This window comes from Gasterosteus aculeatus, chromosome 16, assembly GCF_964276395.1.
Source record: "Gasterosteus aculeatus chromosome 16, fGasAcu3.hap1.1, whole genome shotgun sequence".
NCBI lineage: Eukaryota > Metazoa > Chordata > Actinopteri > Perciformes > Gasterosteidae > Gasterosteus > Gasterosteus aculeatus.
In genome coordinates this window covers 5,622,621-5,644,245 of record NC_135704.1, presented here as the reverse complement: position 1 = coordinate 5,644,245, position 21,625 = coordinate 5,622,621, and the positions used below count along the sequence as shown (strand labels likewise).

The 21,625-nt window shown below is 40.5% G+C and overlaps 1 long non-coding RNA gene across 2 annotated transcripts; it reads left to right on the top strand.

Moving 5' to 3' along the window:
- Positions 1-5,765: 5,765 nt before the first annotated feature.
- LOC144388823 (uncharacterized) lies at positions 5,766-19,892 on the top strand. 2 transcript variants are annotated; one of them, XR_013453094.1, is made up of 4 exons: positions 5,766-5,888; positions 8,310-8,473; positions 16,288-16,365; positions 17,762-19,892. It is a non-coding gene; the product is annotated as an uncharacterized LOC144388823 (long non-coding RNA). The 2 variants fall into 2 exon arrangements; XR_013453093.1 differs by lacking the exons at positions 5,766-5,888; positions 8,310-8,473 and having other exon boundaries at positions 15,914-16,365.
- The last annotated feature ends 1,733 nt before the right edge of the window (positions 19,893-21,625 follow it).

Below are 21,625 nucleotides of genomic sequence, written 5' to 3'. Positions count from 1 at the left end.
GATAAGTTCCTCATTCACGCTGATACAAAGCGCGTTGCTCTGAAGTCATTATTGTGGTCAAGTGTTCGCTGCCTATGTTGAGTAATTAGATGCTCTACATTCCATGGTTCTCAAGCTTGTTTGGTATATTCATGGAGGTGTATTTCAGGTTTTCAGAAGGGGCATAAATTGACCAACATCCGATGTCGAATTCAGATTCAGCCAAATTCAAACTGGATTTAAAATGATGTTTGTCCGTCAAGTTGACTACCGTGTATACGGTACATGGGCGGGGCCCTAATCCTCTGACACGTCATGCACGGTGTTTAAACAAACAAAAAAAGCTTCCTTTTTCACAGGAACTCCAGTCAAGGCTACAAAATCATGTGCGTAAGCGACTTGTGAGACAGTCTTCTGATGTTTTTTACCCATTTGCTCGGATTCCTCTAAGGATGCCACGGTTGGGTTTCATACAGACTGCATGAGGTGTCTCTGCAGGACGAGGAGCGGACGCTGTTCAAGCTGCAGTACTCGTTTTGACAAAAGGTCGTTATGTATTGTACGCATGGTAAACGGCAGCGCTCACGCAGGTTGCCCCTCTACAACATTTATCACGGGGATCACATTAAAGTAGCTGCTGATTGCTCCTCGTATCACTTGTCACTACTTCCAGATACCTCTTAATTGCATCTTCTTGTCTATTAAAGAAGTGCGAGGCGCACTGTCATGTTACATCCCAACAAAGATTCTGACTACAGCAGCTATGATAATTACTGTCAGTGAACTTCTGTGTAACCTTGTTTACTGTCACATTGTGTTGATGGTTTATTTAGACAAAAGGAACATATTTTGACATAGATCACGGTGTACATTTTATTCATGTGACATAAATGATTATGTAACAAGCATCACAAATAAAACACTGTGCTAAATATATAATGTTTGTTGTTGTAGAGGCTGTAGACCGTGGTGCGGTTCATCTGTCACATCACACACAGAAAAGTGATTCTGTTATTTAGCCCTATTAATATGAATAGAGTGTAATATGTCGATTCGCTTTGCATTATATTTGTTTCACAGGGTGGCTCATGGTCCCAACGCTCTTAAAATTGTGTTTTTCCAAACACAATTGCTGATGGAGGTGAAGAAATTGATTTAGTCACAGCCATTTTCACAAAAGCTTCTCCCCGTCGGCAGTCGGGCTCATCAGCAGAGCTCGGGCCCCCCACTTGCTGACTGACACCCCTTTTTCCCCACCGGTGACTCCCTTCACACTCCACATGCACTTTATTTCTACAGCGAAAGGCCGTGAACTGAGTGCGCTCTACCTGAGCTAACGTAGCCACGCTGAGTGTGTCAACTATTATTCCAGATGCAGAGAAAAGGGCAGTTAATCCATAAATGGGAGGAAATAAACTGATTCCCAGGTTTTCACTGCAGAAACATTTGATGCTAAACCCAAAAGGACAAATGTTGAGATTTTCTCAAAAACCTGTGTGTGCTATAAAGTGCATCAATTATTAGCATAAATAAATAACTGTACAGAGAGAAAAAGTAGTCACGCAGCCTGACCACACCACTAGTGGTGGAAGACGTACTCAATGGACATAATTGCCCCAACATTGTATTCATGAAATGTATTTTGTGGAATGGCACATTTCAGAATCAATCACTTTTGTATTCCAGCTGATTGAACAGTGTTAGAGTTCATTTTAAAATAAGTGTGTTTAATAGGCTGTTCAGTGAAACATAAGCTATTTTTGTTGTTTGTACAACATCTTCGTGAGCACCAAACCTCGCGCTGATTAGTCCTTCACAGCCTCCTGCTGTTACTCATGCCATCACCTTGCTGTTTGTGTGCAGCCTGACATAAACTTTCCACCTGAGCTGATTTGAATCTACACTTCAAAAATGGTGGTGTTGATTTGTCAAGGTTATCGTGCTGAACAGAACTGATAAATATCATGAACATAAAACTCCATATAGCTGAAAAGTCACTCCAGGCTGCAATATGCCGACGTCGTTACTGAGGATTCCTGTGAAACACATCTGCCAGCATGCGATGACAGCAGGAGCTCCAATTTCATCAACTGTCGCAATGGATGTTTCTCTGCAACGGGAAAATGGAGAGAAAATGTAATTATCCTTCGGGTTGTTGTTGCATATTAATTATGCTTCAAAGGGGGAGCAGCACTGGATAGATGATGGATTTAGGGCGACTGGCTCGCTGTGTTAGAGTGCTGAGTGAGAGTATTACACAGATTTGTTCAACCAAACTAAGAATACTGTCACAGTTCTATCGGGCATTGTAATTATTTTGACCCAGAACATGAGCTTTGTTTCTTTTCTACAAGAAATCAAAAGACTTGTTTTCTTTGAACAATTTACGAAAATACTGTACTTGAAACAACATACAGATTCCTCGTGTGTCTTTACGATGTAACGGCCATCCCCTCTCAGTAGCGTAAACTTTGTACAGGATTTAGCCGGGACTGGTCAGAAATAACACAAGAAGGTGGAGCAAAGTACAACCGAACCCTAAACAGACATTCTTTCATCAACCAGAAGTTCAACTTTCACGGGCTTATAACACACATTGAAGGGCTTAAACTTAATGAATATGGACAATGTTATGAAAAACAAAATCCTGTTTACTAAAAGGTGACACATCAAATCGAAGAGGTCATTCTATCAGACTTACTTTTGGCAAACACAATAATTGCCCCTTAATGCCCCTCAGAGAGGGTGCAAGTTCAGGGCGGTCCTGCCTTGGCCTCATTTTCAGAGCTGAAGGTCGTTGTTCCTTAGGAGCAAAAACAAATGTAAAGCATGTTGCCCCACAAAGAGCAGGTGACATGTATCACCTGCGCTGCAGTCTGAATCCTGAATGTTACTTTATTTTGGTAACTTGGAAGGAGATCATTCCCTCACCAAATAGTTTCAAGGAGAACTCCGTTATACACATACCTGTTTACAGGTGGACAGTTCTACTGCACAGGCGGAAGAAGTTTAAATGTGCTTCGTTGACTCAACTTCAGTAAGGATTGATTGGGGCTGAAAACAGTCTGGGGGTGGCAAGTGCGCCCACTGGACCTCAGTAGCCAAATCTTTATCTCGGCTTGATCCTGTGAGGCTGAATTAGCAAGACCATCTAACAGGAAATTTTTACGGCTTCAAGAAGTCTACAAACATGTACATTTCAATGAATGGGAACACACGTTGCAAGGCTTTGGCCTTAAGAGTTCATGATTTGACACGAGTGTCATCCATCACCAGTAATTCAGAACGGCTCACAAAGACAAACTAGAGGCTCCAGTTATTTTTTTTTTATTACACTTTTCTCCAAACCAATTATATGCATTCATATATGGTTTTATTTTTTATTCAAAATTGTATGGGGAAATAACCTGAAGTACAAGAACACATGTTCCGTCTAGTTAGTGGGGCAGTTGTGTTTATTGTTTTGGCCTTTGAGACCCTGTTGTCTTTCTTTCATTGGTTAATTATCTGGTAACCAGATCAATAACCGTCACGGTTACTAAAGCGATTGTTACAGTAGTAGATGGATATTTTCTTGTCATTCTTGAACACAGATAAGCTAGTCCTCGCCTATGTTACGGCCTGCATCCCTTCCCAAAAGCCGTAACAACGCAAATTGGGGGATTTCTGAAATCTTTCTATTTTGCCTGGAAGCAGTGACATGCCTGTAATACTGACAGCTAATGTGCTCTTCGATCAGCGTCAGGAACCTTTGACACCATCAGCCAAAGGGCATCTCGATTACCCGGCAGCCTGAGGTCACAGGTCACCTATAGGGGACTAAAGGCTCACCAGACACACGGCAGTGAAACGCGACTGACTCGTATCTACATTTCACAGAGTGTACCTGCAGGCCTGTTGAACACTTGTACCAAATGTTTTTTTAAGAATAGAGGCAGCAGACGCTATACTTTTAAAGGCATGTTTCAGTTTGGATTCAGTTTTACTAGACTTCACTTGATCCACATGAAACCTATTTGCTGTCTCTAGGTAGCTACAGAACCACCTAATTAACTGGTACCATAAAGCCTTAAGTGTCCGTTTCCCTTCTACCACCTACTTACAATGTTTTATTCATCGGATATAAATGTAGAAAGTCAATGAAAAGACTATCACCTCACAACAATCTTCTATTATCTCTTTCCACGCGTATTTACAGTTCAACTCTGAGGCTTTTTTTTACCAGAGGCACACATCAATACCGGACTCCGCTGGCTCCCTCCGTGTAGATTTTGAGACACGTTTTGGCTCAAGTGATATCATGGATGGAACAAAGTAATCCAAACTCTGCCGGAGGCCACTAAACTGTCTGACAACTGCTCTGTGGAGATGTGCTGCAGAGGAGAAGAGATAAGGTTTCTCTCCAGTGCTTAAAAAAAATGTCAGTTTCACATCGTCTGATTGAGCCTTTCAGCTGTGCATAGTTCTGTGGCTGAGTGTGATCGTATCGTCCTGCTGTCCCTCAGTCGATCAAACGATCCGTCTCTCTCGCCGTCATCCACCCATCTACACCAGTGTGTTCATGACTTCATCCACAAAGACAGACCCCGAGTTCCGACCTACGTCTCGTTTACCTCCGTCAGGTCTCTGTCTGAGCACTAAGGGCACTTAGGGTCACTTCAGATGAGCCACCTTACCGTTTGGTGGACGGGTTACGTTTACATGCTGGAATGCTCTTCTGATGTGCAAATCAAGCGGTCCCATTTCGGCGCTGTGGCGGTCAGGTCTGGACCTGCAGCTGTCAGGTTCCAAAGCCTCCTAGGAGTCTCAGTCATATGTCCCAAACTGAGAATGGTTTCTTCTTGAACTGACTTGTATTTTTCTCTCTTTCCGTCGAAATTTTTCATGGGTATTATATATCTGAGGTGATTGCGGAGTCTCTGCAATCACTTGAGAAAAACACATCGCGGATTCATTTAAAGAGGCAGACTTTGCTGATTTCTGGGGGAACTTGGGTAGGGGAGTTATTTCCTTATCCTCGAGGCACTTTTTATTTAATTTATTGTCACAATCATTCCAATGCATCAGCTGTGATGCATACTTTTCAAAGGGAGGCAGCGCTGCAATTAACCTCGGCCGCCATGGAAAATAAAAGAATGCTCACTTTCTTTTCAGGAGAGTGCGTGTGACTAGAAATGAAACCTTTTGGACCGTGGAAAAGTGCATTCTATTAAATCATTTAATTATTGGCCAGGAAGCTAAAAGTGGGTGGGAAGCTGTGCTTGTGAATAAAAAGGAGAGAATCAATATAACAAGTAAGCGTTTGATGATGCGGGTTGTTGATATATTTGATTAAGAAAAACAAATCAATATGATAAAGGAATCGTCTCATATTGCAGATTTATTTGAAAATCAAAACAATTATTGATTGATGCCTTTTCTGCTGCTGTTATGTCAACTTGTACATCTGTGTTTCTCTTTATAAGTATACAAATAATATCAAAATGTCAGTATTTATAAAAACACCTATAAATAAACCACCAGTTGTATGTTGTTGTTTACGCTATCAAATGTAACAAGTCAAGACATTAAATCATCAGATTTTGTGTGTACAGTTAGAGAAGAATAAACAACACGTTATTGTGTTTTAGGGGGTTTTGTGACTGGGAGCAATGACTTTCACGGCACATCTGTCCGTGTGCTCACTCGCTGGTACTCTTTGGTATCTGTTTCGGGAATCTGCAACCAATCGTGTTGGTCATGTGATCACTCACTTTTAAATCATATTGATTTTAAACTGCTCTGCAGTCAGAGATAACGGAACTACACACTTGGTTCAACTTTTCTTAGTGTGACCCCTGAGCCAGAAATACAACAGCCACGCTTGATTTTGAAAATATTCATTACAAGCTCTTTGGAATGCTGACGGGGTAAGTCCTTGGAAATGATTACATTTTAATCTAATTCTTTAACAAAGAACACTACAAGGAAATTATTCTGGGCCCGTAGTCCATTAAAGCTAATAACTGTAAAGTTTTGTGATCCTCTGTAGAAAATTATTGCTATTAAGTTTGTTTGAAAGAAATGCAACATACTTTGAAAAATTTGGTTTTAGGATGTGACATTCCTTGACATCTGGTCCCATAACAATATTAGATTATGCATTTGCTATACTTTGGATGTTTAATACTTGCGTTATGCAATGTTTGTGTTGGGTTCAGTTATTCCAATTTATTTAGGTAACTTTTTCAGTTACGCACATTGTTATATCAGCTAAATGTTGTCAACATCTTCCTGCCTGAGGATTGTTTTTTGCCTGCTGCTCCCAAAAAGGCACACCAATAGAAAAAAAAGTAGGATTAATAATAACTCTAAAACTAGTTTGTCTATCTGGACATAAAAAGGAGTGAGTGTTCTTACGTGTAAAAATCAGTACTGGTGAAGAAATAAATCAATTTAACCCTTGGTGATGATTATATTTCAGGAAAAATCTCAAAAGTTTCTGTTTTTTTGAAACTTTTGAAATTTTCCTGAAATATAATCAACACCAACTGCCCTGTCCAATAAAACATGGAGATACCATGCTAAAAAACCCAGCAAGGATTACTACTCTAGGACAGGCTCTTATGCAGGCCGCACAGCGAACATACGACAGCAGTCAGAATTTAGATTCTTGGTCTAACACTGGCTCTCGTTGGCCAATCTGTCCCTTTCAAACACTTTTTTGAATCGTCAGATTCTATAGCTTCCTAAGCCACCTAAGCCAAAACGGGTAGAGCCTAAATGACGCTCGAATGACGTTTGCTTGTGAAATTCAGCCCTAATGTGATTTAAAAAGTGACAGACGTTTGTGATAAGTACACAAGTCCTTTAGGGCGCCCCTTGGGTAAAACAGGGTTAAATTGAGGTAAATTACAGTGCATGATTATAGGATAATAAAAAGGGCAAGTCATTTAACACTTTATCCTGAGACATTTTATTTTTTATTTTAAAATGTTTGCAAGTAATGAACCTTTACTGCAATGGTCAGTATGCTCCTTGCCAAGGTGTCAGAAAAGCAGGCCGAGTTGAACCAGTATTGTAGACCTCTGACAGCATCTGCATTCACCCTCGGATCACATGCTGTTTAGCCCAAGAGTACTAATTAAATTTTGAATCCAATTATGGAAATGGTAATGAAATTTCCAAATGGGGAAACTCATAATCTGCTCATTGAGGTGTTTAATTACAAGCAGGCCTGTGCACTGCAGATAGGTTACACTTCTGGATTCAGTGGACAAAGACACGGACACGAGTTGGAGTGTGTGTGATGGATGTGTGTGGGGGTGGTTGTGTCTTTTGATGTTATCCTAAAAAAACACTGCTCACTACGTCTTGTGGTTGGTCTGCTTTCTCAAATGCTTAGAGGTCTAGTGATCCAACTTGCCTCTGTAGTTTTTGGGTCGCCTTCAATGTTGCCAGCTTTCTTTGCGCCCCCTGCAGATGTGTGCAAACTTGCTTTGCTGGAGAGAACACAAAGTTTAATATCTTCAAAGTGCTTTAGTGCGTGCAGAATCTTTGAAGGTGCCTGTCCTAATGTAGAAAGCACAAGCTGGAGAGGTACAGAGAGCAGCGACAGCTCATTATATTAGTCCTGAGCGGGAAATAAAATGTTCTTTTCTGAGTACTTCTTTTGAAAAAACTAACATAAATCTTTTGCAAACTAACATAAATCTAGAAGATATGCTAGAGGAGGTACTGTTGGAGCAAAGCAGATAGATTTAATAATGGAAATAACTAGAAAGGTGCAGATCTACGCCACCAAGCTGTCTGACCACAAAGCATTATGTAGTTTGCTGCAGCTGAATGCGAGGTCCGCCGTGGTAGAACGGAGAGGCGCACACTCACCCATGGAGACGCGCACAAACAAAGGCCTCCACGTGATTGATTGCATGATCCCCCTAGTGGAGATAATGAAAATCCTTTCCCTCAAAAACATGATTCTGAAATCCATTATAGCGTTTAAAGAAAGAAAAGTGCAACCCGTATATCTGGGACTCCCAAATGCCAGTGTTGGGATTAAGTACATTTTAAATGCTAGTGTCCGAAATGTTTGACAGCTTATTTACTTAATATTTTTCATTAAAAAAAAGGATCTAATGAGTCCAATAAATATGTCCCATTGATATAGACTGAAATACTACATGCCTGTTAATGCATCATTTTGGGGTTTTTGGTGCAATTTGCACATTTGGGTGCTAACTACAGACTCAGCCTTTGCCATATTTAAAACTGTGAGACTGTTCGACAATATGATTATATATGTTGGTTATTTTTTAAGAAAACACATCATTTTGCTCTCTGCTTTCCAGTGGAAAGCATCCTGGAGTAGAGAGAGAAAGTCGCAAAGAAGGCAATCGGTCATCTACACAGACGGAAGTCCAAAAGTCTTCAATGACCTTCTTGTAAGGGGCTGGATTGGTGGAAGGAGATTTGTCTGGAAATGGGATGAGGAGATGGCCGTGATGAGCAAGAGGTAAACATTAAACTGCGGTTGGAATAAAATGTTTCGTTTCTAGTTTACTGGCCCTGTTAGAGCTGATTCCTTTGATCAGTTCCTCAAAAGGTTGTAATAGTGCAATCCATGGCATTTGTGAGATTACTGTGGAAAGGCTGCAGGGGCATAACCACCTCCACTCTCCAGCAGAGCTGTAGCCTCAAAGGGTTCAGCTTCTTCCCGAGAGATGATCGCGTGTCAAATTTCTTCCCACTGATTAGCATCTTGATTTTTTGGAGCCACTGACATGCTCGGATACTGAATGTGCAAAAATACCATCTTCACCTCTACCTACACAAACACTGCAGGGACCAGAGGGCTTCTTCAGACGCAGTATACCTTCCTAAAGTTTAACAGACAGGGAATATTGGCCCTGGTAGGTGGTCGGTTGTCCGTTAGAGAACAATAGAATCTGAAGAGAAATCCTCTTTTTCCATATATGTAAATATTTTGCTGTTGATGCAGTTATCAGAGAAGGGAGAGCCAGACAAATGCTTAGTACTTTTAACGCTGTTAATAGGGCAGTCAATAGATTAAAAAAAATAATAATTTGAAATTCATTCATCTTGATTAATTTCCATTAATGAATGTTTTTAATGAATGTATGTTTTTCTTCTATAGACTAAATCTTAAAAGTTCAGAAAGCGTGTATTTTAAACACGGTTTTAATTGTCAGTCATTTTAAACACAAAACACACATTTGATCATCTTGGAGGCAGAATTCCAACGAGTGGAACATGTTGAACTAGCGACTCCTCCTGCTGTCCTCGTACACTTTGCTCTCAACGCTCCATAATTTAACAGCTCTATTTGAAGTGCCAGCAATCTCTTGACATTTAGCCAGAACGTTTTCAAACCACGGTCTCTTAGGGACACAGTGGTGGTCCTCTGCAGACCGACCGCGTGCCGCGCATGGTAACGTTAGATGTTGGAGGTAGCATAGCAGCTAGCTTAGCATAGCAGTGCTTTAAGTGGTCTGTTTGCCTCCTTCTGTTTGACATGTGGAGGTGTTCCTCTGCACAGTTCTAAACTGTATGTCGCGCTTCTGTTTTACTTCCAATGCAAAAAGCTCTCTTCATTTTGGTGTAACCGACTGCAACTAGCGGCCATTTTGTTTCTGCGGTCAACTTCCGGTGCCGGAAGTAAACCGGAAGTCAACAAACGTACGTTGACTACGTTAAAATATTTTGTTGCATTAATCTCTGCCACATTGATCGCATAAATTTACTTGTTTATGTTGACAGCCCTACCTTTTTATATTATTTTCATTTCACATCCAAAATGAATGTGACTTGTCTGCCTTTTCCTCATCTGCATGTTTAGCTCAAGTTCAATTGGGCAGCCAACTATTTAATCCAGAGGTCTTCAACGTTTTTCAAGCCAAGGTCCCCCAAACTGATGGCGAGGTGGAGCAGGGACCCCCTATTCTACGGAGTTTGGTCCGCCATCTTTTATTTTTGAGCTTCACGCTCTTTAGACGTGAGCATAAACGCGATCTGATTGGCTGGTGCCTGCGCTGTCGTATTCGCATGAAAGGAGCTGTGAGTGAACTGGTGCCCAGCTTAAGAGCTGCTGAGGGAAGCTGAATGTGTGTGTTGCGGACTGGCAGATAACGTCTTCGCCATCAATTTATCCTTTCACTTCAATATGTTGGATTCATGTTAATGTGTATTTAAAGAACATAAATAAAATTCTGATTCTGATTCTGAAGAAATTTACATTTGTGGGGGAAAAAATTGTTTTAAAAGAATCTAAATCTAAAATATTTTGTTACATTAATCTCGGCCACATTAGTCGCATAGATTAACGTGTTTATGTTGTTTTAAATGGGATTTACAGCGTTAGGAAAAGGATGTATATCTCACATTAGGATAAGCGTTTCCTACTTTCTTACCAGTTTATTCTTAACCCTTAACCATGCAATTATAACCACATTGTCATTGTTTTGACATCTTTTAGAACCATTTGGTTTAACGTCAGCTTCACTGCACATTAAGCCAGCATGCTTTCACAACGTGGGCCATCAGTGCCCCCTGAGCCATTTGTGAAAACTACATTTAACTCAAGTTTATAATTACTCACTCCTCCTATCCCCAGTAGCAGGCAAAAACAGCTAGGAAGCCAAATGAACTCTGCCTTACCAATTAGCCGAGTGGGCTGCTCAAGCTAATGACATGAACAACAGTCTGTGGCTGCTTCATTGCTGCAGGAGGCCCTAAGGTCTGCAGGATCCCTCCCTAGCAGATGAGAAGATCTAAGAAGGATTTTAGTTACTGAGCCAACTGCAACATTAATTACTTTAAGGAGCCTGAAAGTATGATGGAGCCCCTCTGGCCCTCTGGGGCCACAATTAGATTTCTTTAATTGTCATAAAAAATGTGGCAGAACAGCTGACTTTAACAAAAGCATTACCTGAATAGTTTTAGATGGCCAAGAGGGTTGAAGAAAGATTGTGAAGCTTTTACTTATCACTATATAATTCAGATTCAGACCTATTATAGTTGCAATTCAGGCCTCGGCTAAAGCACCAAGTGGAAAGGTCATTATCCAGTTTTTCCTGTCCTTGAATTGGCCCAAAGTGCGGAGATAAGTGGTCTCTAGAAGTATGCCTGTTGGTGTGAATATTTTTGGAAATGGATGAGGTTCAATAAAAATTGGTGTCATCCTGAGAAGCCTTTTAAAGTGGGAACAATTCCTTGTTGGGGTTAGTAAGTCCTTTTATTATGCACTTATTATTATTATTATGCAGCTCCCACGTTCGGAATGAACACTTCATATTGTCAAGGTTGATGAAATATGAATAACTAATGAATTTATGAATAAAATGTTTTATTGAATATAAAATTGAACAGGCCTAAGAAAACAGTACAATTAGTAGTTTCCGTATCTTTCAATTTGACGCTGTGGCAAAGGGCTTCCGGTGCTGAATAGTATACAGTGGAGGTCGTGGATACCCAGTGGGTAGTCACCTGACACCAAAAACATAATGCCCTGGCATGCTACACGCTGCTCAGGTGATGTGACTCCCTGAATGCCTGGGGTTCATCCTTGCACTGCCAAAGGTATCTCGTGTTGTATTCTACACTTACGGCATGGACCTGAAGAGAAAGTGTTGTGTAAAGAGTGATGTGGTGGTGCACAGGTGTTTCCCCTCCTCAGTATGACTCAAAAATAAAATTCTATGTTGGCAAAACATGACATTTTATGCAAATTATATTTTAAAAATTCATATTACTGGTACAGGTAAACACACTTGGTCCCAAGGTGCTTTATTTAGTGTAATGGTTCTCCTTTGAGTTACTCGAGTCCCAGGAGGACTTGGATATTGTTGAAGGAATTATTATGCTCGGTACGTCCCTGACGCAAACCTCTGCACGCTGAATGTGTTGACATTGAATCATTTGCTCAGAGGCCTGGGAACCTCTACTATTGGCATGTTCTTTTTCTTACTCCATTGTGAAGAAACCGAATAGTAAAAGCATTACAAATCTCTTTAAAGTTGTTTTTCTTTGCAGGCCTTTCAATGTGGCGCAAGAGTGGAGAAAACAGGGAACAGGAAATCATTTAGTGGGTGTGGTTTGCGAAGGTATGGAGATTCCGGTGGCTTCTCACTTAATCCCTGAGCTGAACTTTTTGATGACGTGTGGACAAAAGGGCCGAATTAAGTGTAAATATAAACAATACAATATTAAAAAGTCTCTCTCTTGGATTGGTACGACTGTCTGGTTCAATCTCGTTGAGGCTGTATTCGATTGAAGATATTTGTTTGTGATTCACACATGCATACGGATGAAACTAAACTTAGCCTATAGCCTCATGACGTCAGATGAAAGTCCTTCAACTTTCACAAAGGACGACAAAATACATTCTGATTTGTCCAGGAAAAACATATCTTCACCAGGGAGACCGCTGTTCGTTCCTCGTGTGAAACAAGAAGTCAACGTTGATGTATTTGTCATACACAACTTTGACCTAAAAGCTGATCTTATCCTAAAAATAAGAAGATGTATTGCCTGGATCTAAGTAAGTGGTCTCTTGTGAAGACTGGAGTTAATTAAAGTATATGCATGTAACATGTGACACGTGTTACTGGACTTGGAAAAAGCATGAATAAGTAATGTATCTTTTTTTTGTTTACGAACCATTGTAAGAGGATACGATGGTTTATTTGACTCATCCACCACCTCTCCTGCCCAACCTTAAATACTTTCTGGCTGTTGGACGTCTGAGCGTCTAATAAGGAGGGTTTGGTCTGTATTGAACCGCTGCAGGCCACCGCACAAGTGTCCGATTCGCCGCCCCTGGAGTGAGACGGGGCTGAGTGATCGTGCTGTACACAAGGGATGTTCAATATGGCCCTGCAACAAAGAGAGCAAAACACACCTGCCCTGCATTGTGTCGAAGCCTCCAGGGGACGGAGGTCTGTCTCTCCTAGCGCGTCCATCAGGGTGAGAAATGAGTTCGGTTCAGCTGTGCCAAAAAACAGATCAACCCAGAAAATGAAGATACAAGCTTGACAGATTCCTTCTCCCTGTCTGTGCATTCTAGCCTAGATAACATCGTCTCAATATAGTTCTTTCCTTTGCCAGTGGCTATTGCACTAATTTCTCATAAGTGCCTACTGTCACTCAAACTTGAGTGCCCTACAAACCTTATTAGAGCTGCAGTGAAGGTGATACTGCAAAGCATTTACGTCTTTATGTAGCCGCTGGGCCCACATCTACATATTCTACTGTCATTGTGAGTCTCTTCCAATATATTTGGAAAATATACTAAAATATGAAAATATCATTTTTCTTTATCTTTTTTAAATCTATTTTTATTGAAGTAACACACACGTATCCTCACATGACATTCTCTGATACCCACAATATACCATGAAAAGTTCTTTTCAAAGTGACAAAACTCAATGTCCTCTGTGATCACAGCCAGTCATATTGATTTTTGTTCACTCCTGTCCTCGGTGACCTTTCTGGATTTGGTTTCAGGGCTGTCGAGCACTGACAAGGTTATCTTGGCAGATAAGCAAATACACATACAAAAAGTTCAAAGTGACAGTGACTAGACGTGGTCAGAGTCATCATCTGGGCAGTAATCAATCTACAAGACAATATATAAAGAAATTTGTGAGTTGTGAGCCATTGCTCTGCTTCAGCTGCTGTATTTGGAACCATGCAGGATGCCATTATTGGTGATTTTGTATATGCTGTCACAAGCCAGAAAACACTTTTCTGTATTTAATTTACCACTGTTAAAATAATTAGTGTGACCTTATGTCCTACACCCTTACAAGGGAAGCATAAATGATTATACTGCCAACTCAAGCACACAAAATAAATATTTTTTACACAAACTGTTGCAATTAGTATGTTCTGTTGTGGTTTTAATGTGTTATTTTAAATTTCAACTTGAAGACAGCAATCTCTGCAATCACACAAACTGATGAGAATAGCTACATAACAAAGTAAATTAATAAAGTATAGACGTAGAAAACATCCCTCACGGTTCTAAAGAAATGCGTAATTAATGAAGAAAAGCCTCTCGATCGCATGTCATCGCCTACTCTTTTTTAACAAGAGCAGAGTGCTCTTCATTACAAGTTGTTGATAAAAGCACAAACATCATACCATAATGTAATCTGCAAGACGTCTGTTATTTTAATCCCCTCTGAAGTTTTATCAAGCTTGCGACAAACGTAAGGACTGTAAAACAGTACTGCAGTAACAATGTGCAATCGGAGGACCTTGATTTTTTTCCATTAGTATTCAGTCCTTTACCATTTCTGAACACTGATTGTCAAATCTTACTGCAAAGACGCTACCATAAAAGGGCAAGTCCGTCAAGTGTCTCCTAGATATGCTGGACAGTGAGTGCTTGTTGCTGCAGTGGGAGCAGTGCAACGTATCCAAAAGGTATAAGAGAAAAGAAATGGATAAATGGTGTCTGCTCTTGTGCTAAGCTGCTGCAGCTGCTATTAGCATGTACTGTATGTCTTATTAGCATGTGCTGTATTTCTTAGTGACATGTACTGTAAGTCTCAGTGGCATGTACTGTATGTCTTATTAGCATGTGCTGTATTTCTTAGTGACATGTACTGAATGTCTCAGTGGCATGTACTGTATGTCTTAGTGGCATGTACTGTATGTCTTAGTGGTATGTACTGTATGTCCTACTAGCATGTACTGTATGTCTTAGTGGCATGTACTGTATGTCTTAGTGGCATGTACTGTATGTCTTAGTGGCATGTACTGTATGTCTTACTAGCATGTACTGTATGTCTAAGTGGCATGTACTGTATGTCTTAGTGGCATGTACTGTATGTCTTAGTGGCATGTACTGTATGTCTTACTAGCATGTACTGTATGTCTAAGTGGCATGTACTGTATGTCTTACTAGCATGTACTGTATGTCTAAGTGGCATGTACTGTATGTCTTAGTGGCATGTACTGTATGTCCTACTAGCATGTACTGTATGTCTTAGTGGCATGTACTGTATGTCTTAGTGGTATGTACTGTATGTCTTACTAGCATGTACTGTATGTCTAAGTGGCATGTACTGTATGTCTTAGTGGTATGTACTGTATGTCTTACTAGCATGTACTGTATGTCTAAGTGGCATGTACTGTATGTCTTAGTGGCATGTACTGTATGTCCTACTAGCATGTACTGTATGTCTTAGTGGCATGTACTGTATGTCTTAGTGGTATGTACTGTATGTCTTACTAGCATGTACTGTATGTCTAAGTGGCATGTACTATGTCTTAGTGGCATGTACTGTATGTCCTACTAGCATGTACTGTATGTCTTAGTGGCATGTACTGTATGTCTTAGTGGTATGTACTGTATGTCCTACTAGCATGTACTGTATGTCTAAGTGGCATGTACTGTATGTCTTAGTGGTATGTACTGTATGTCTTACTAGCATGTACTGTATGTCTAAGTGGCATGTACTGTATGTCTTACTAGCATGTACTGTATGTCTAAGTGGCATGTACTGTATGTCTTACTAGCATGTACTGTATGTCTTAGTGGCATGTACTGTATGTCTAATGTACTGTATGTCTTAGTGGCATGTACTGTATGTCTTAGTGGCATGTACTGTATGTCTTACTAGCATGTACTGTATGTCTTAGTGCTATGTACCGTATTTTCCGCAATATAAAGCGCACCGGATTATAAGGCGCACCTTCAATGAATTACCTATTTTTCTGTCTCGCCGTCGTAGACCGAGCTTTGGCATGTTTGGCAGAGCGCCTTGCGCGCCGTGTACAACCAGTATGGATCAACCGATTAACCAATTGATCCATATATATAAGGCCCTCCGGATTATAAGGCACTGTCGTTTTTTGAGAAAATTAAAGACTTTTAAGTGCGCCTTATAGTGCGGAAAATATGGTACGCTATGTCTTAGTGGCATGAACTGTATGTCTTAGTGGCATATACTGTATGTTTTAGTGGCATGTACTGTATGTCTTAGTAGCTTACTACTTGCAAGTGCTCCCCTCCTTAATGCAGAGTTGCAGCAGAGGCTTTTGTCATTGGCATGTATCATGATGAGGGTTACAGGTTATGCTTAAACTTGTCTTTCAGGATCCTGAAAATGGTTGACGCCCTTCTTAAAGGTGACACAGTTTAACAATGTTCGACTTTGACGCAATTTTAGAAACAAACGTTGAGGTATTAGATTGATTTAAGTTAGATGGGGTGTATATCAACTTGATAAATTAGTTTAATTTGGGGACCCTTACCCTTTGCGCACGTCCCAGATTACGCCCTCATTATTCTCATTATAGCCCTTTTCTCGTGACGGCCAGCGGCTGCAAAAAGGAGAAAGCGACTCAAACAAACCGTGGGCCAAATTCCATTCTTTGGTAAGTAACTTTATTTGTTTTTATAATAGCTTGGAATGTATTTCGCTGTCGATTAAGGCTTCCATTCTGTAATAATGACCATACTACGTGCAACAGCTGTGATCATTTAGCTGGCTAATATTGTTTCAAATTGGCAGGCCTGCTGGCAAGCTAAGAAGTAGCCGACATGGTTAGCATTACAGAGCAGAGCCGACACCCTGTCATTAATACAACTTAGGTGCCGAACCATATGCTCCCAAAAAAAAGGCGAGCAGTTGAAGCTGCGGAGAGTTGAAGAGAGTTTAGCCACGTTTTCTTAACTGACAAATATTTAATGTTAATTAAGCCTGGGCACATCTTTTGCAGTTTAATCAGCATAACTCAGCTTCTTAGTCCGTTAATTACGCGGCACCCCGTCATGCTGTAAACATGTATCTGCAGTTACTGTATTTGTATTTATTTCAATCTAGATGTTACAGTGTTATGTGAATATGAGGTGTTGTTGTATCATAATGAGGTTATCCGGTTATTCAACTGTAGTACGACGGCACAGAAAGCAAAGGTAGAAAATGCACGGCCTGCCACTGGATCATTGTAACAACATCTTGTCCACATTTGCATTTTTAAACACGTGTTGAATTGTTAATTGACAATTTATTTTCAGATGTTATCCAGTTTTCTTTAAAGAGCTATGAAGTGTTTCTTTTTCATTAACAAAAACACCAGCTGTTAATTGTTGAAGGGCTGCATTTAGGGGTTCGGTGTCCTCTTCAGGGTTGCTTGGACAGAGGTGAACCCTCGGTCTTCAGACAACAGGCTCTCCTGCCTGGACCACCGCCACACCCACATTGAGCTAAATTCTTTCTTGAGTTGTCTCCCTTGTTTTAGTCTGCCCCCCCACCGGTGTTAATGATGTCATTCTGAAAAGTATTATCAACCTCATCTGTGAAGATCCAGACTCTTTTCAAAAAGTATCTGGTAGGTTTTCACAATATATTTTATAATATCCCACGTGGCAACAAAGTGTTACCCACACTTATTTCTCCCATGGCACTCTAGGTATTATGAGACATTGCTATGGTACACCACCATCCCTAATTATGGATAGGTGTCTTACCAAGTGTCTAGACCGCAAACGTAGTGTCAATGCTGCACTCACTTGGTCTCATTTTCACACTGCACTTGAGCAAATGACTCGGTTCTGTATTTGTTCCCTTATCAAAAAGCTTGACAAATCATAATAAGGGTTACACAATACAGAGTCAACAGCGAGAAAGGAGAAAGCAATAAAATCAAAGAACAGGTCCAGATCAGAAAATATATGTTGTGGTGTTTAATTCAAATGTATATATAATTCCATAACCCAGACTAATGTTGCAATTCAACCTATAAAATGCGTGTAATAATATTCTGTTAGTTTTCTGTGTTTGTGTGTTCAGGCCTCCACTGCTGAGGATGGAGAGAGGGACATGGCATTCAGTGTCGGGGGGGTTCTCATGATCCGTCTGGAAGGCCAGACGACGTGGGAATTGTGATCAACACATTGATGTCCTGAAACAACACAGATGGGGTCCTCATGACATTCATCATGCTTTGTGCTCATTTGTGCCATTGATCTGAGCTTTCTAAACAACCTCAAGTACAGCATGAGGCTTTTCCAGAAGATCATAAAAGAAATTCAAAGATACAGCAACTGAAGATCAAGTTGTTTGCACAGGAGTCAAACACCAAGTGAGAAACCAAATTAACTTCATCCGCTCTTTGGGCATCCATTGGACCTGTTTCTGCACATGATAATACAGCTATTCTTCAATGTAAATGACCAATTGCATGAATGCATCTTTGTTTATATGGGCCATGTGTACTACAAAGAAAGAAAACAAAGCTGTAATGCTATTGATAAACCAAAGTAGTGAACATTTAGCAATTGCAAAATTAGTTGTGAATCAATTGCAGGAATTTCTTCTGTGCTTTTTTTGAAAGGTGGTCCATGGAGAATGAGCAGAACGTTCAATGCAATGATTTCTCCTCTTTGGAAAGCAGTGCGAAGCCTCCACTCTCGTGGCGTCTTTGTTGCGTCAGGTACCATGACATTTGGGATAGCTTTGGATTTATGTTTCACTATTTAATACTATTTAAGATCCATCCATCCATCCATTGTCAAACCGCTTATCCTGCACACAGGGTCGCGGGTACTATTTAAGATATATATTAATATTTTATCAGGAAATATCCACATGCTAACACTCTCAAATCTGACACTGACATTCTCTCACGATCTACTTTTGTATGTTACCAAACTAATAAAAGTAGACATAAAAGTGGAAGTTTACCTATAACTCTGTGTACAGCTAGTGATAAAGTTTAGCTTGTCGTAAGCAAGACTGAGAGCAAAGAGTACAATAAACCTTGTACCCTGATTCCACTGCTGCTGATACCAGCTGTGGAATTTGGCAAGAGTGCTGCCGTTTGGTTACTACTGCTACTACTACTACACAAGAACAGCTTTGCATATTGATTTGTATACTTCCAACATCTCCGGGTCATGATGAAATGTAGGCCCACACAAGTTGGTACAATTTTCAGTTTGTTTACTGTTAACTTATTATGATAAGATAATGAATGCAGCTTCAACAAAGTAAAGTAAACCATGACTTGATTTGACATAGTGGGAGCTTTCTGTGTGATGCGGCTCGGTGCTTCATGCTCATTTGCAATGTAAAGTGTGAAGAGGAGTGGAGCTGCGTCTGCTCCCTGTGGAACGCCCGCACTCCAGATAGCCAGTCTTTTCTATTACTAGAGGGCTCTATGATGATGATGGGCAAAATGTACAACATTTGGTGAGGTTATGATTGGCTGGAGGGGCAATCGTTACTACATCCACTTAACTAAAGATCACTGCTGTAAGCCCCGAGGCTACACGGGGAACGTGAGCGTGAATGGCCGTCTCTCTTTGTGTGTCAGCGCTGGGATTGACCGATGACCTGTTCAAGGCGTACGCCACCTCTCATCCCGATGTTGGAGCTGCAGCTGCAGCCACGCACGACCCTCCAAGCGGTTGAAGATAATACATGGATGGATTTTTGACCTCACAAGATGCACCTAAAGAATATCTTTCATACGCACTTCTGATATGATCAGGAGAATGGTTAAAGAATGTGTCTAGAGTCAATTACATGTGGATTTGTGCTTTGAATCATGCCTTGTCCATTAAGTCATTTTCTCTCCCTCTCTCTCTACCTCTTTTGAATAGGCACTTCCTCATTTTAATGTTTATCGTTATCTGCATCATGGCTTTCTTCATTTTATGAATCTACCTTTTTTCTTATTTCTCTGGCATTTGTGTTATTTTGCGTAATAATGCATGACATTTTCCATTCACTGCAGTGCTTCAACATTTGAATGTTTCGAATGAATGCTTTTACATTTGCATATACAGTATAAGCAGGCAGCTTTTTAGCACATAAACAGATGCATTTTATGCTTATGTAAGTAGCAGCATTGTTGGCAATACATTGAATTAAATAAGGGGCTTCTACTTTCACAAATGTGTAGCTGCATTGATAATGTTTGGCCGGTGCCCCAAATTAAGCTGCAGCTTTAAGACTTTTTACATCGTATCGTAGCATATAATGTTATTAGCAGTTACAGCTTAAAAATCAATGTTGCATCTACTATTCTTGCAGTCTGGATTGTTAGTGGAGGCAACTTCTTTGTTTGCTAGAACACCTGTGAAGGACCACTTAACAAAAGTGAAAAAATCAACCTCAAGGAGACGTATCATGCTCGCTGGTTTCTTTTCTGGCATTCCAATGTTTGTTCCTTTTTACCAGTCTACTAAAATATTCCTAAAAGGCTAGTGTGTGGAGGTCAACTAGGCTTCATTGTTACACCAGAACTCACAGAATTGAACATTTAGTCAAGTAAGGTCTTAAGAAAAAATGTGAGGTGCTTGTACTTCACTTGATAGAATTTCATACTCATTTATAGTTCTAAGCCACGTCATTTCAGTTCAATAGTCACTTTAGATTGTTGATTTTTATTTTGTATTAATAATCGCAAAGATATTGGACGTGATGTATTATTATAGATTACGCTACTCGGCTGTGCATATTATCCATTATACTGAAATTGCTGCTTGATTAATTCCCTTTGTAATCAAATAATTGCTGTTTTGAGGATGAACTTCAAAAATGAAAGTCGATTAGGAATTATACATAAATATGCAAATTCATACTGTAGATATCTCCTAGAGGCGTCAGTAAGGTCACTATGGAAGCAGAACTGTAAACTGCTAACTCTATACGGTTGGAATTTGTGTTCATTTTAATTTCAAATATTCACAGTTGTGTGTCGACTGGTTGTTATTCCAAAGGATTAATGATGATGTAATTAAACCATGTGTGACACACACACACACACACACACACACACACACACACACACACGGAGCAGAGACCCCGGGAGAAGGGTGGACCGTACAGGTCGATCCCTCCCTCAGCATCTAACTCTAAGGTGAGCAGCGCTGCCTGCAATCAGGAGAGGAGAGCTGCTCCACGCCTCCCGTCCCACTGCCCAGCGCCTGCTCATTAAATCCAGTGTTCAAAGAGAGAAGTGGCCGGATTGCAGGAACTTATACACGTGCATCTGGCCATATTTTCTCCTACGTAGTGACTCTGCATGTAGTACACATACAAAGAAATGTATGTCCAAAGTGTTATGAATGTACATGTCGGAGTCTAATGAATGGAATCTATTTCCTGTGTCGGTACGGCCACTGGTGAATATGCAGGATGTAAAACAATCCGACGCCATTGAATGGATTTGCCAAAAGGAACCATAGTTTCACACCTCCAACTTGATATCACCATGCTTGTTTAAACTATGCAAATATAATTTACACTTTGAAGCTTTAGGAAAACTCAAAAGTATTTTCCATTAGGACAACTTGTGTGTCTGTATGAACATGCTGAACCTGCGTGTAGCTTAAAGAACAGACCTCATCCTCTCAGTTGTCTGCCCCCAGCGACCGGTCGAGTTGCAGTTCACACCCAAGTCTGTCGCTGTCTATCCCTTCATGATCGTATCGGGATGTTGTCTTGGAAATTCATCATAAAGAATTCAAATTCTTGTTTAGTATGTTGTGAGGCCACAGTGACTTTGACAACAAAATTGTACCAGTTCATGCTTTAGCGCCAGTGGATGATTGTGTAACTTCAACGAAATTCCCTCCACGTCGTCCAAGGAAATCATGAGTGCCGCAGGCTCAAAAAGAAATGGA